General features: G+C 40.8%; 1 pseudogene; it reads right to left on the reverse strand.

The window, feature by feature from the left end:
- The window catches only part of LOC139765218 (uncharacterized), a 49,926-nt pseudogene that overhangs the window by 13,781 nt on the left and 19,054 nt on the right, over positions 1-17,091 (reverse strand).

Raw genomic sequence — 17,091 nt, forward strand, 5'->3', positions numbered from 1 at the left:
CATTTCCAGCACATCCATCCTCCTGCGCACAACTCTATCCATAGTCCACGCCTCGCAACCATACAACATTGTTGGAACCACTATTCCTTCAAACATACCCATTTTTGCTTTCCGAGATAATGTTCTCGACTTCCACACATTCTTCAAGGCTCCCAGAATTTTCGCCCCCTCCCCCACCCTATGATCCACTTCCGCTTCCATGTTTCCATCCGCTGCCAGATCCACTCCTATATCTAAAACACTTCACTTCCTCCAGTTTTTCTCCATTCAAACTCACCTCCCAGTTGACTTGACCCTCAACCCTACTGTACCTAATAACCTTGCTCTTATTCACATTTACTCTTAACTTTCTTCTTTCACACACTTTACCAAACTCAGTCACCAGCTTCTGCAGTTTCTCACATGAATCAGCCACCAGCGCTGTATCATCAGCGAACAACAACTGACTCACTTCCCAAGCTCTCTCATCCCCAACAGACTTCATCCTTGCCCCTCTTTCCAAAACTCTTGCATTCACCTCCCTAACAACCCCATCCATAAACAAATTAAACAACCATGGAGACATCACACACCCCTGCCGCAAACCTACATTCACTGAGAACCAATCACTTTCCTCTCTTCCTACACGTACACATGCCTTACATCCTCGATAAAAACTTTTCACTGCTTCTAACAACTTTCCTCCCACACCATATATTCTTAATACCTTCCACAGAGCATCTCTATCAACTCTATCATATGCCTTCTCCAGATCCATAAATGCTACATACAAATCCATTTGCTTTTCTAAGTATTTCTCACATACATTCTTCAAAGCAAACACCTGATCCACACATCCTCTACCACTTCTGAAACCACACTGCTCTTCCCCAATCTGATGCTCTGTACATGCCTTCACCCTCTCAATCAATACCCTCCCATACAATTTGCCAGGAATACTCAACAAACTTATACCTCTGTAATCTGAGCACTCACTCTTATATATATATATTTTGTCTGTGTATGTATATGTATGTATACATTGAAATGTATAGGTATGTATATGTGCGTGTGTGGGCGTGTATGAATATACACGTGGGTGGGTTGGGCCATTCTTTTGTCTGTTTCCTTGCGCTACCTCGCTAACGCAGGAGACAGCGACAAAGCATATAATAATAATAATAAAAAAAAAAACAAATATCAAATCCAAAGTGGACACATTAGATGAGCTCAGGTGGTGAAGTGAGTCAATTTTACCAAATATTTTTCACTGTATAATACAAATAAAAGGGCCAGATATACAAACATCATTTTCTTGTTTGAAAAGTAGTGTGACACTTCCTAAAACTCAAGAAAGCACATTCTACTCTATAAAGAAGAAAAATTATGCCTCATCTTCATATGGGATGCGAATACCTTTCAATAATGTCTGGAATTACAGACTTTTACAGAATTACAAACAGATCAGAACTTTCTCAATTATGGTAAACACATGAAGCTGTGCAGTTCCCTGAATAAGAGGAAGACTCTGATAAAATGAAGCCCTTTGGATGATGTATATGGGAGATGGATGCTGAAAATGAATGTGAATAAAAGTAAGATGCTAGAATTTGTAAGGATGGCCAATCAGAATGTAGGACAAATCTGCATGGTGGAAAGTGTATAATAGTATGATTAACAGGGTAGGTGGGAGAAGAAGACCAACTGTAACATGGGAAAATAGGGTGGAGGAATCCTGGAGGGAGAGAAGTAAAGGAAGAATGCATGGAATGGTGTAAGCAAAGGAGGCATGTAAGTACAGGGACAGGAGGAGACTCTTTTGCACACAAGCCTGAAATACTGGCAATACACTGAAAGTTCTGACTGTGTGTGTGTGTGTGTGTGTGTGTGTGATCATAATGAAGTACAATGAAGTTCTCAATAGATGTGATAATCACAACAACGTATAAGAAATCCAAGTTTATAAAGGTTCAGAAAAAGAAATAGAAGCAGCTGAGATGGATGACCTATGTAGGATAAGTGGAATTAAGAGGGTAAACAGAATAAAGGATGAAGGTGTGAGAAGGCTATGTAATGGGAAGTAGTTATCAGAAAGGCACAGATATGAAGAAAGTCTTTTAGAGGAATATGATCATGTAGAATTTTTGGCCAATGAGAAGTTTGTTAAAAAGATATACAGCTGTACTAAAGAAAGTAAGAAGAGGACAGATAAATCAAAGAAAAGATGGATGGGTGGAGAGAGAGAGGTATGCCAAGAGAAGATGCTAGAGAAATGAATGGATATGACAGAAGTATATTGTGCAGGAAGGTGGTATGAATGGAGATACTAGTCTTGACGTGTCATCTGCAACTGTAACATGGAAAGTATGCACTTGAGAAATGACTGGATATGACAGAAGTATTTTGTGTTGGAAGGCAGTGTGAAGAACTGATGAATGTGGGAAAAGGGCAGGCAGTAGGAAGGTAAAGAGGGCAATAATGATGCTGACGGTAAGAAAGGCACCTGGAGTGGATGGGATTACAGCTGAAATGCTGAAATATGGAGAAGGAAGTGTGATAGTGTGGATGCATCTTATATGTAAATTAGCATGGAAACAGAAGGTTGTGCCTCGGGACTGGGTGAAAGCTATTATCGTTCCTTTATTCAAAGGGAAAGGTGCTAAGGATGTATGTAACAATTATAGGGGAATAGGTAAGTCTGTTAAGTATATCAGGAAATGTGTATGCAAGAATATTAATTGACAGAGTGATGGGAGTGACTGAATGCAGAATAGGGGAAGAGCAAGGGGGATTTAGGACAGGGGGATGTGTGGATCAGATTTCTGTAGGAAAGATGACTGTGGAAAGGTATTCAGTGAAAGGTAAGAAGTTGTATACAGTCTTCATGGATCCGGAGAAAGCACATGGCAGAGTCGAGTGGAATGCTTTCTGGGATGTGTTAAGGATATATGGTAATGGGGGACCACTGCTGGATGGTGTGAAATCCTACTGAAGAGGGGCAAATGCATGAGTAAGAGGGGATGGAGAGCTGAGTGAAAGTTATGGGATACACATAGATGTGAGGCAGGGCTGTGCAATGTCACCTTGGCTTTTTAATATCCCTGGGGAATAAGGGATAGAAGAATACTTCCCACGCATTCCCCACGTTTCATAGAAGGCGACTAAAGGGGACGGGAACGGGGGCTAGGAACCCTCCCCTCCTTGTATTCTAACTTTCTAAAAGGGGAAACAGAAGGAGTCATGCAGGAAGTGCTCATCCTCCTCGAAGGCTCAGATTGGGGTGTCTAAATGTGTGTAGATGTAACCAAGATGAGAAAAAAGGAGAGATAGGTAGTATGTTTGAGGAAAGGGCCCTGAATGCTTTGGCTCTGAGTGAAAGGAAGCTCAAGGGTAAAGGGGAAGAGTGATTCGGGAATGTCTTGGGAGTAAAGTCAGGGGTTGGTGAGAGGATATGAGCACAGGAAGGAGTTGCACTACTCCTGAAGCAGTTGTGGGAGTATGTGATAGAGTGTGAGAAAGTAAACTCTAGATTGATATGGGTAAAACTGAAAGTGGGTGGAGATGGGTGATTATTAGTGCCTATGCACCTGGTCATGATAAGAAAGATTATGAGGCAAGTGTATTGGGAGCAGCTGAGTGAGTGTGTTAGCAGCTTTGATGCAAAAGACCAGGTTATTGTGATGGGTGATTTGAATGCAAAGGTGAGTAAAGTGGCAGATGAGGAAATAATTGGTGTACACAGGGTGTTCAGTGTTGTAAATGGAAATGGTGAAGAGTATGTAGATTTGTGAGCTGAAAAAAGACTGGTGATTGGGAATACTTAGTTTAAAGAAAGATATACATAAGAATACGTATGTAAGTAGGCAAGATGGTCAGAGAGCATTATTGGATTATGTGTTAATTGATAGGTGCGGGAAAGACAGACTTTTGAATGTTAATGTGCTGAGAGGGGCAACTGAGGGAATGTACAGGTGAAGGTGAAGATATGTAGAGGTTTTCAGAAAAGAAGAAAGAATGTTGGGGTGAAGAGAGTGGTGACAGTAAGTGAGCTTGGATAGGAGACTTTTGTGAGGAAGTACCAGGAGAGACTGAGTGCAGAATGGAAAAAGGTGAGAGCAAAGGATGTAAGGGGAGTGGGGGGAGGAATGGGATGTATTTAGGGATGCAGTGATGGCTTGTGCAATGATGCCCATGGCATGAGAAAGGTGGGAGGTGGGCAGATTAGAAAGGTTAGTGAGTGGTGGAATGAAGAAGTAAGATTGTTAGTGAAGAGAAGAGAGAGGCATTTGGACAATTTTTGCAGGGAAATAGTGCAAATGACTGAGAGATGTATAAAAGATAGTTCAAATGACTGGGAGATGTATAAAAGAAAGAGGTAAGAGGTCAAGAGAAAGGTGCAAGAGGTGAAAAAGAGGGCAAATGAGAGTTGGGGTGAGAGAGTATCATTAAATTTTAGGGAAAATAAAAAGATGTTGTTGTTGTTCGCTGATGATACAGCGCTGGTGGCTGATTCATGTGAGAAACTGCAGAAGCTGGTGACTGAGTTTGGTAAAGTGTGTGGAAGAAGAAAGTTAAGAGTAAATGTGAATAAGAGCAAGGTTATTAGGTACAGTAGGGTTGAGGGTCAAGTCAATTGGGAGGTGAGTTTGAATGGAGAAAAACTGGAGGAAGTGAAGTGTTTTAGATATCTGGGAGTGGATCTGGCAGCGAATGGAACCATGGAAGCGGAAGTGGATCATAGGGTGGGGGAGGGGGCGAAAATTTTGGGAGCCTTGAAAAATGTGTGGAAGTCGAGAACATTATCTCGGAAAGCAAAAATGGGTATGTTTGAAGGAATAGTGGTTCCAACAATGTTGTATGGTTGCGAGGCGTGGGCTATGGATAGAGTTGTGCGCAGGAGGATGGATGTGCTGGAAATGAGATGTTTGAGGACAATGTGTGGTGTGAGGTGGTTTGATCGAGTAAGTAACGTAAGGGTAAGAGAGATGTGTGGAAATAAAAAGAGCGTGGTTGAGAGAGCAGAAGAGGGTGTTTTGAAATGGTTTGGGCACATGGAGAGAATGAGTGAGGAAAGATTGACCAAGAGGATATATGTGTCGGAGGTGGAGGGAACGAGGAGAAGAGGGAGACCAAATTGGAGGTGGAAAGATGGAGTGAAAAAGATTTTGTGTGATCGGGGCCTGAACATGCAGGAGGGTGAAAGGAGGGCAAGGAATAGAGTGAATTGGAGCGATGTGGTATACAGGGGTTGACGTGCTGTCAGTGGATTGAATCAAGGCATGTGAAGCGTCTGGGGTAAACCATGGAAAGCTGTGTAGGTATGTATATTTGCGTGTGTGGACGTGTGTATGTACATGTGTATGGGGGGGGTTGGGCCATTTCTTTCGTCTGTTTCCTTGCGCTACCTCGCAAACGCGGGAGACAGCGACAAAGTATAAAAAAAAAAAAAAAAAAAAAAAAAAAAGATGTTTTAGAAGGAGGTAATTAAAGTGCGTAAGACAAAAGAAAAAATGGGAACATCAATGAAGGGGGCAAATGGGGAGGTAATAACAAGTAGTAGTGAAGTGAGAGGGAGATGGAGTGAGTATTTTGAAGGTTTGTTGAATGTGGGTGATGACAGAGTGGCAGATATACGGTGTTTTGGTCGAGGTGGTGAGAGTGAGAGGGTTAGGGAGAATGATTTGGTAAACAGAGAAGAGGGAGTGAAAGCTTTGCAGAAGAAGAAAGCCGGCAAGGTGGTGGGTTTGGATGGTATTGCTGTGGAATTTATTAAACAAGAGGGTGACTGTGTTGTTGACTGGTTGGTGAGGGTATTCAATATATGTATGTTTCAAGGTGAAGTGCCTGAGGACTGGCAGAATGCATGCATAGTGCCACTGTACAAAGCCAAAGGGGATAAAGGTGAGTGTTCAAGTTATAGGGGTATAAGTTTGTTGAGTATTCCTGGGAAATTATATGGGAAGGTATTGACTGAGAGGGTCAAGGCATGTTCAGAGTACCACATTGGGGAGCAGTGTGGTTTCAGAAATGGAAGAGGATGTGTGGATTAGGTGTTTGCTTTGAAGAATGTAAGTGAGAAATACTTAGAAAAGCAGATGGATCTGTATGTAGAATTTATGGATCTGGAGAAGGCATATGATAAGAGTTGATAGAGATGCTCTGTGGAAGGTATTAAGAGTATATGGTGTGGGAGGTAAGTTGCAAGAAGCAGTGAAAAGTTTTTATCAAGGATGTAAGGCATGTGTACGAGTAGGAAGAGAGGAAAGTGATTGGTTCCCAGTGAATGTCTGTTTGCAGCAGGGGTGCATGATATCTCCATGGTTGTTTAATTTGTTTCTGGATGGGGTTGTTAGGGAGGTGAATGCAAGAGTTTTGGAGAGAGGGGCAAGTATGCAGTCTGTTGTGGATGAGAGGGTTTGGGAAGTGAGTCAGTTGTTGATTGCTGATGATACCGCGCTGGTGGCTGATTCGAGTAAGAAACTGCCGAAGTTGGTGACTGAGTCTGGTAAAGTGTGTGAAAGAAAAAAGCTGAGAGTAAATGTGAAGAACAGTAAGGTTATTAGGTTTAGCAGGGTTGAGGGACAAGTAAATTGGGAGGTAAGTTTGATTGGAGAAAAACTGGAGGAAGTAAAGCGTTTTAGCTCTGATAGTGGATCTGGCAGCAGATGGAAACATGGAAGCGGAAGTGAGTCACAGGGTGGGAGAGGGGGCAAAAGTTCTGGGAGTGTTAAAAAATGTGTGGAAGGTGAGAACATTATCTTGGAGAGCAAAAATGGGTATGTTTGAAAGATTAGTGGTTCCAACAAAGTTATATGGATGTGAGGCATGGGCAATAGATAGGGTTGTGCAGAGGAGGATGGATGTGTTGGAAATGAGATGTTTGAGGACAATATGTGGTGTGAGGTGGTTTGATCAAGTAATGTGTGGTAATAAAAAGAGTGTGGTTGAGAGGGCACAAGAGGGTGTATTGAAATGGTTTGGTCACATGGAGAGAATGAGTGAGGAAAGATTGACAAATAGGATATATGTGTCAGAGGTGGAGGGAACGAGAAGTGGGAGACCAAATTGGAGGTGGAAGGATGGAGTGAAAAAGATTTTGAGCGATCAGGGCTTGAACATACAGGTGGGTGAAAGGCATGCAAGGAATAGAGTGAATTGGAACGATGTGGTATATCATGGTCGACGTACTGTCAATGGATTGAACCAGGGCATATGAAGCATCTCGGGTAAACCATGGAAAGTTTTGTAGGGAGCTGTGGTTTCGGTGCATTTACACATGACAGCTAGAGACTGAGTGTGAACGAATGTGGCCTTTGTTGTCGTTTCCTGGTGCTACCTCACGCGCAGGTGGGGGGAGGGGGGATGTCATTTCATGTGTGCCGGGGTGGCAGCAGGAATGGATGAAGGCAGTATGTATGAATATGTACATGTGTATATATGTATATGTCTGTGTATGTATATGTATGTATACACTGAAATGTATAGGTATGTATATATGTGTGTGTGTGTGTGTGCATTTATTTATATACATACATATGTGGGTGGGTTTGGCCATTCTTTTGTCTGTTTCCTTGTGCTACCTCACTAACGCGGGAGACAGTGTAAAAGTATAATAATAAATATTTATATATGGATGGAGTGATAAGAGATAAAAGCAAAACTAGGGAAAAGGGGTGCAAAGATGGTGTGTGGCAGGGAGATATGGTGCAAGTGGTAAGCCTGTTTACAGATAATAATGAGTTGTTTGCTGAGAGTGAAGATGAGTTGCATAAGGCTGTGTGTTTTATGTGTGTAAGCATAGGCGATTGAAGATAAATACATGTAACTGTAAAGTAATGGAGTTTGAAAGGAAACAGAGTGCAAGTACAGATTTTGTAAAACCATACAGAATTAAAGAAGAAAGTGTACTAAATTGTGGTTTGGAAAAGGGGGATAAAAGACTGGAAGAAGTAAGAGAATTTAAGTATCTAAGAGCTGTCTAGGGAAATTGTGGTGATACAGAAGGAGAGATAAGGGAGAGAGCAGTACAGAGTAAAAGAGTCACTAGATCCCTTGATAGAATAATGAAGGGTAAAGGTGTAAGTATGGAAGTGAAGAGATGATTAAGGTTCAGCACAGTCCTCCAACCCTGACCTATTCTGCCAAAACATGGACATGGAATGAGTCACAGGTCAAGAATTCAGGCTATGGAAATGAGCTTTTTGAGAAGAGCATAAGATGTGACTAGAAAGAATGAAGAAAGAAATAAAAGAGTGTATAAGAGATGTGGTATGGCAGAAAATACAGAGTGAATCATGAAGTGGTAGAATGGGTGAAACATAATACTATGAGGTGGTTTGGGCATGTGGGAAGAATGCAAGACTGGAAGTTTACAGGGAGTGTATGACTGTACAATTTAAGGGGTTGGTGTGACTGGAAAACCACCTGTGACATGGGCAAATAGGGTAGAAGAATATTGGAGGGAGACAAATAGTGGAAAAATGCATGGGACGGTGTATGAAAGAGAAGCTGTAGCCACCCCTTGATAAGAGATCCCGGAGGGAATGGGTGTCAGAAATATAGATAGATAGATGATTATGTCCCTTGCCTATGTGACACCAGAACAGGAATGATTGATTAATACACTAGAAGAAGAGATCAAGCAACAAGAGATACGTGCCCTCATTCTTACAACAGTAACCTCTGTTATCTAGCTTTACTGAAACAGTAACATTGTCAGAGAAAAGGTAACAGTCTCACTCCCTCTCTCAAAAAAAAATAAGTTTTCACAAGATTGTCTAATCTGCTCTATCAAAGTATCACAGACAGTGTTTTAAACAGGCAGTGGAAACTGAAGAAGAGGGTTTGGAAAAGAAGCCTTTTGAACAATGTGATATGATGAACTAAAGATGATGGTATACCACTTAGAAATTTGCTATAAAATTCAGTAACTCTAGTGCTTACACCATTGAAATAGTGTACATTATATTATAATTCTTAAATGATTCATTGTCAATTGTGTTATATCTATTACTTACATGTTTCAGTAATCAATCTTTCAAGGATAAGACCATAAAAGCCTTCTGATGAAGCTTTGAAATGGGTGACACTGGCTTTTTCAACTGGTTCAAAGATCCTGTGAACAAATTAGAAATAAAAAGCAAACCTGATAAAAATCAAATGTAAAGGTTTGGTACTATCTCACTCTTCATAATATAGCTCAGAGTAATGTCCAAGTCTGAATACACTCTATATAAAATATTATGACTTATGAAGCAATAAAAATTATTTCTCTTCATACATCTATACCAAATATATTATTCTACATATCAAAATCAGGTAAAAACATATACCAGTGGTGGACAACCTCTGATAATCTGGAGATTCCTTTCATATGTTCCAAAAAGATGATTCCTCTACTCGTCAGGGTTCTCCCAAAAAGCTGGTATCCAGCAAAATCAACTACAGTACATATAAGATACTGTTCTTACCATTTCAAGTATCAAATCTTAGAAAATGGATATATTTAGGTTGAACCTGCATCATGCTTTAGATTACAACACCCACACACACATACTCACAGAGTGAATGACTTTCTATAGGGGAGAAATTTTGTGGTGGTGTTGGTGATGGTTGCAAAGAGGATGACAGAGGTAATGACAGAAATGGTGGAAAAGTTGGTGGTAATGCTGTTAGCAGATAGGAGAGCAGAGGAGGTGGCACAGATGGTTGCAGAGGAAGTCATAGCTGGTGGCTGTAAAGGCTGTGGTAGTTGTGGTAATGGACAGAAATGGTGGTAGGGGGGGATGGAAGGGGTAGTGAGAGAAACGATGGCAACAGTGGTGTCAGGAGTGTTAGCAGTGGTGGTAACAGGGACTATACAGGTAGTGGGAAAGACAATGAGGTAATGGCATAAACAGGAGCAAAGGTATCTGTCAAGGTGGTTGTAAGGGTGGTGACAAAGGGAATGGCAAAAGTGGTTGAACTGGTGGTGGCAAAGGTGATGGCAGAGATGGTGGTAGTAGTGGTTGCAAACTAGTTAACAGGTGGTGAATGCATGAGTAGAAGAAGAAATGGTGGAATAGTGGTTGCAGAAGTTATGGATGCAATGAAGAATGCTGAGGTGGTGGCAGAAATAATACCATAGACAACTGTGGAAGTGATCTCAACAACATTACTGATGTGCAAAGCTTAATGAAATCCATCCAGTAGAGGTGAAGTTTTTGTGCAGCAGTAACTAATATTCTAAACTTTAAAATCAAATGGGTGCTGCCTTGTCCCAAGGGAAACATAAAAGCAAAGTCAAAATAAAATCCAACTGACCACTGGTTACTGTGCTGAAGCAAAATTATCTACAAGACTAATTGTGACTTTGATCTCTGACCTTTTCACCTCAAAACTGATGAGATACCTTTGTCTCAAGGGAAACAATTATGCTAGGTGTTGACTGAAATCCAACCAACTGAATTACTTCGAGACAAATCATCTTAAAAATCAACTCAAAAGTACAGCATTGACCTCTGATGTTTTAAACTCATATCGATAACACTTTATTTTCTACTAAATCACTACAGTGTGATATGTAAGTCAGGGTGACCCACTTTTGATGGGATACTGCAGTACTCATCACTATGTAACAACATAAGAAGTTACATAAACGTATCTAACAGTAGCTGAGAAATGGAATCAGAGTTAAAACTTGCTTAGTCATTGAGGTGTGAAATCTACATCAGGGTGACCTATTTTGGTAAGATGCTGAAGCACTCGTTGCTATACATCTACAAGTCCACTTGCATTACTGTACATCAAATACAAGCTGATACAGACTTTGACCAAAGATACAACTATGGTGCAGACGATCTCAGACCTAAAATTTAACTAGTCACTGAGGCATGAAATGAAGTCAAGGCAACCTACTCTGGGTACCAATATTATACTGAAGTCCTCATCAACATTTATCTGCATATGAAGTTCCATTACTATGGATCAAAGTGTGGCTAAGAAGGGCTTGGGCCAATAGGTTAACCAAGTTGTAGATGCACAAGTAGATACTGGGAATAGTAGAAGAATTCTTCTCTAAAAACAAGACCCTGAAGAGAATGATACTATACAACATACATGTGAATTTTTTTAAGTACTCTTAAGAAAGCTAATCTTAAGACACTATTCATATCAAATATAATCTATCAAGATGCAACACTAATTTAATATTTTCAGGAATGACCTTCAGCAGTTTCAGCTTTCCGTGTACTTAACATGCGATGGCCTTTATCTGGCAAACTTCGTCTGAAAATTAACTTTTCAAATCCAACCAACTTCATCAACTGCTTAAGCACACTCAGTTTATATGCAGCTTAAATTCAGTTCGATTTGTTCATTCATCAAGAAAAATTTTGGTAATATTTGATTCTGCTAAAAAAACAAATAAAAAAAAGAAATCATCAAAGGACCAAAGATGTGGTGCAAAAAAATAAATTGCTTAGATTTGGGTGAGTAATTTATGATCAGATGGTGACACCACCCAAACAGTGCCCCAAGTTCCATACAATACCTGGAACATCAGCATAACAGGCAAAATGACACTGGTGTGTATGGGTGACGGAACCAAATTACTGCAAATGCCCATAATTTATCTTATCTCAAAGTACAGATGAGATTATTTTACATTTCCGCAATGGCATGTAAGCAAGTACTCTTGCTGGATAGAAAAAAATCATTGTGGCAAATATCAAGATTTGCTAACTGCTGCAAAAAGTTAATTAGATGACTGTCAAGAATATTTGTATTACTCAAGTATCCCTACCATACCAATGATTTCTGTATTTGTGAAGGCACACGGTGGAATATTAAAAAAAATTACAATATAACTAGAAAAAAGTCACCCATGTGCATATGAATTTTACTTCTAAAAGCCAGCATGGCACAGGCAAATACCTACCCTAATCACAGCAATCTCAGATGTTTTTGACCACTGATATAATAATGGCAATAAGCATTTCAAATGTGTAAAATCATTGCTGGATGATAGTTTCTATTACAGCAATAGCAAAATATAAATGGATACTGCCAAAATTCAAAAGAAATGGTTGGGAAGGAGCAGATACTGTATTACTGTGAGAGAATAATTGGGTTAAAAAGTGGGTGGTGTCCGTTTGGTAACTGTTTCTTTCCTAACAATGCAAAAGCTTTAGAACTCTTTACCCTCTCAATCTTTCCCAATGACTATGGCCTGGAACATTTTTATTAAAAGACAGATTTTTCTCTTCCTCCAATATTGTATATACTTTCCCTTTTCTCTTCTTTTCCCTTTTCATTAACTTCTCTATACTTCAATGAAGGCCTAACCTTGAAGTGGACTTCTATCCGTGACTGGAGCCTCCAACACAAGAAAGAAAAAAAGTAACTCCAGTTTCTTCTCCATTCAAACTTACTCTCACATCCCCCTGTCTTGCCCCCTTGTTGCTGCATCCCAATACATTACTCTGTTTAAAGTAATACAATATAATACCAAACTGTACCAATCACTGTTCTTAAAATTCTTCATATACTTAAGGAACTTGAAATAGTACAGTGACACAGTAACAGTTCTTACCAGCCTAAGTGAGCTTTACAGCGAGGACAAATGCAGACTCTCCACAGGTATCCCGGAAACCAAGTGTGTTCACTGTACCACTGTAAGAAAAGTTAAAGAATTCATAATAAAAAAAAGGTTAACAATATTCTTATGGAGAGAATGAGTGAGGAAAGATTGACATAGAGGATATATGTGTCAGAGGAGGAGGGAACAAGGAGAAGCAGTAAGGCAAATTGGAGGTGGAAGGATGAAGTGAAAAAGATTTTGAGCGATCAGGGCCTGAACATACAGGAAGGTGAGAGACGTACAAGGAATAGAGTGAATTGGAATGATGTGTTATACCAGGGCCAACGTTCTGTCAACGAATTGAACCAGAGCATGTGAAACATCGGGTAAACCATGGAAAGGTCTGTGGGGCCTGGATGTGGATAGGGAGCTGTGTTTCGGTGCTTTACACATGACAGCTAGAGACTGAGTGTGAACGAATGTGGACATTTTTGTCTGTTTTCCTGGTACTGCATCGCTGAAGCAGGGGGTAGCGCTGGGAATGGATGAAGGCAAGCAAGTATAAATATGTACTATGAGTTCACGGGGAAAATGAAACACGATAAGTTCCCAAGTGCACTTTCATGTAAAAATCACATCATCAGGAGAAATACAAGAAAGAAATGTAAGTCAGTTGATATACAATGAAGAGATGTTGCTAGGACACCATTTGGTAAACAAGTGGATCTGAAGAAGGCATATGAAACAGTGATAGAGATGCTTGTGCTAGGTCTTAAGAGTATCTGGTATAGGAGGTAAGCTGCTAGAAGCAGTGAAAAGTTTTTATCAAGGGTCCTCAAACATTCATTTCCAACACATCCACCCTCCTCCATACAACCCTATCTATAGCCCATGCCTCGCAACCATATAATAATCATGGAATTACTATGCCTTCAGACATACCCTTTTTGCTCTCCGAGATAACATTCCCTTGCACACCTCACCCTCCTGTATGTTCAGACCCCGATCGCTCAAATTCTTTTTCACTCCATCCTTCCACTCCCAATTTGGTCTCCTGCTTCTCCATGTTATCTTCACTTCTGACACATATATCCTCATCATCAATCTTTCTTAACTCATTCTCTCCATATGTCCAAACCATTTCAACACACCCTCTTCTGCTCTCTTAACCATACTCTTTTTATTTCCATACATCTCTCTCACCCTTTCATTACTTACTTGATCAAGCCACTCACACCACATACTGTCCTCAAACATTTCATTTCCAACACATCCATCCTCCTCCGTACAACCCTATCCATAACCCATGCCTCACAACCACATAACAATGTTGGAACTACTATTCCTTCAAACATACCCATTTTTGCTGTTTGAGATAATGTCCTCTCCTTCCACACATTTTTCATTGCTCCCAGAACCTTCCCCCCCCTCACCAACCCCATGACACACTTCCCCTTCCATGGTTCCATCCTCTGCTAAGTCTAATCCCAGATATCTAAAACACTTCATTTACTCCAGTTTTTCTCCATTCAAACTTACATCCCAATTAACTTGTCCCTTAACCCTACTGAACCTAATAACCTTGCTCTTATTCACATTTACTCTCAACTTTCTCCTTTCACACACTTTTCCAAACTCAGTCACCAAACTCTGCAGTTTCTCTCCCGAATCAGCCACTAAAGCTGTAACATCAGAGAAACAACAACTGACTCACTTCCTAGTCCCTCTCATCCACAATTGACTGCACTCACCCCTCTCTCCAAAACTCTTGCATTTACCTCCCTAACCACCCCATCCATAAACAAATTAAACAACCATGGTGACATCATACACCCCTGCCACAAACCTACATTCACTGGGAACCAATAACTCTCCTCTCTTTCCACTCATACACATGCCTTACATCCTTAGTAAAAACTTTTCACTGCTTCTAGCAACTTATCTCCAACACCATATACACTTAAAACCTTCCACAAAGCATCCCTATCAACCCTATCATATACCTTCTCCAGATCCATAAATGCTACTAACAAATCCATCTGTTTATTAAGTATTTCTCACATACATTCTTTAAAGGAAACACCCGATCCACAAATCCTCTACCACTTCTGAAACCACACTGCTCTTCCCCAGTCTGATGCTCTGTACATGCCTTGACCCTCTCAATCAATACCCTCCTATATAATTTCCCAGGAATACTCAACAAACTTATGCCTCTGTAGTTTGAGTACTCACCTTTGCCTTTGTGCAATGGCACTATGCATGCATTCTGCCAATCCTCAGGCACTTCACCATGATTCATACATACATTCATTATCCTTACCAACCAATCAACAACACAAGTCACCCCCTTTTTTAATAAATTCCACTGCAATAAGATCCAAACCCGCCATCTTGCCGGCTTTCATCTTCTGCAAAGCTTTCACTATCTCTTCTCTGTTTACTAAACCATTCTCCCTGACCCTCTCGCTTCAAACACCATCCGGACCAAAACATCCTATATCTGTCACTTTATCATCAAACACATTCATCAAACCTTCAAAATCTTCACTCCATGGAAAGGTTTGTGGGGCCTAGATGTGGATTGGGAGCTGTGGTTTCGGTGCATTATATATGACAGCTAGAGACTGAGCATGAACAAATGTGGCCTTTTTTGTGTTTTCCTGGCCTACCTCACTGAAGCTGAGGGTAGCAATGTTGTTTCCTGTGGGGCAAGGTAGTGCTAGGAATGGATAAAGGCAAGCAAGTATGAATATGTACATGTGTATATATGTATGTGTCTGTGTATGTTTATGCATAAGTACGTGTAAGTGTTATTGTTGATATGTATACGTATGTATATGTGCGTGTATGGGTATTTATGTATATCTATCTTGGAAAGCAAAAATGGGTATGTTTGAAGGAATAATGGTTCCAACAATGTTATATGGTTGCAAGGCGTGGGCTATAGATAGAATTGTGCGGAGGAGGGTGGATGTGTTGGAAATAAGATGTTTGAGGACAATATGTGGTGTGAGGTGGTTTGATCGAGTAAGTAATGAAAGAGTAAGAGAGATGTGTGGTAATAAAAAGTGTGTGGTTGAGAGAGAAGAAGAGGGTGTTTTGAAATCGTTTGGTCACATGGAGAGAATGAGTCAGGAAAGATTGAACCAAGAGGATATATGTGTCAGAGGTGGAGGGAACAAGGAGAAGTGGGAGACCAAATTGGAGGTGGAAAGATGGCGTGAAAAAGATTTTGAGTGATCAGGGCTTGAACATGCAGGAGGGTGAAAGACGTGCAAGGAATAAAGTGAACTGGAACAATGTGGTATACCGGGGTTGACGTGCTGTCAATGGATTGAACCAGGGCATGTGAAGCGTCTGGGGCAAACCATGGAAAGTTTTGTGGGGCCTGGATGTGGAAAGGGAGTTGTGGTTTCAGTGCAATGTACATGACAGCTTGAGACTGAGTGTGAACGAATATATATATATATATCCCTGGGGATAAGGGAGAAAGAATACTTCCCACACATTCCTCACGTGTCGTAGAAGGCGACTAAAGGGGACGGGAGCGGGGGTGCTAGAAACCCTCCCCCCCTTGTATTTTAACTTTCTAAATGGGGAAACAGAAGAAGGAGTCACGCAGGAAGTGCTCATCCTCCTTGAAGGCTCAGATTGGGGTGTCTAAGTGTGTGTGGATGTAACCAAGATGAGAAAAAAGGAGAGATAGGTAGTATGTTTGAGGAAAGGAACCTGGGTGTTTTGGCTCTGAGTGAAACGAAGCTCAAGGGTAAAGGAGAGGAGTGGTTTGAGAATGTCATGGGAGGAAAGTCAGAGGTTTGTGAGAGAACAAGAGCAAGGGAAGGAGTAGCACTACTCCTAAAACAGGAGTGTTGGGAGTATGTGATAGAGTGTAAGAAAGTAAACTCTAGATTGCTATGGATAAAACTGAAAGTGGATGGAGAGAGATGGGTGATTATTGGTGCATATGCACCTGGGCATGAGCAGAAAGATCATGAGAGGCAAGTGTTTTGGAAGCAACTGAGTGAGTGTGTTAGTAGTTTTGATGCATGAGACCAGGTTATAGAGATGGGTGATTTGAATGCAAAGGTGAGTAATGTGGCAGTTGACGGAATAATTGGTGTACATGGGGTGTTCAGTGTTGTAAATGGTAATGGTGAAGAGCTTGTAGATTTATGTGCTGAACAAGGACTGGTGATTGGGAATATCTGGTTTAAAAAGAGAGATATACATAAGTATACGTATGTAAGTAGGAGAGATGGCCAGAGAGTGTTCTTGGATTATGTGTTAATTGATAGGTGCACGAAAGAGAGACTTTTGGATGTTAATGTGCTGAAAGGTGCAACTGGAGGGATGTCTGATCATTATCTTGTGGAGGTGAAGGTGAAGATTTGTTGAGGTTTTCAGAAAAGAAGAATGTTGGGGTGAAGAGAGTGGTGAGAGTAAGTGAGCTTGGGAAGGAGACTTGTGTGAGGAGGTACCGGGAGAGACTGAGTACAGAATGGAAAAAGGTGAGAACAAAGGACGTAAGGGGAGTCGGGGAGGAATGGGAT

Source organism: Panulirus ornatus, chromosome 53, assembly GCF_036320965.1.
Source record: "Panulirus ornatus isolate Po-2019 chromosome 53, ASM3632096v1, whole genome shotgun sequence".
In the NCBI taxonomy this organism is placed as follows: domain Eukaryota; kingdom Metazoa; phylum Arthropoda; class Malacostraca; order Decapoda; family Palinuridae; genus Panulirus; species Panulirus ornatus.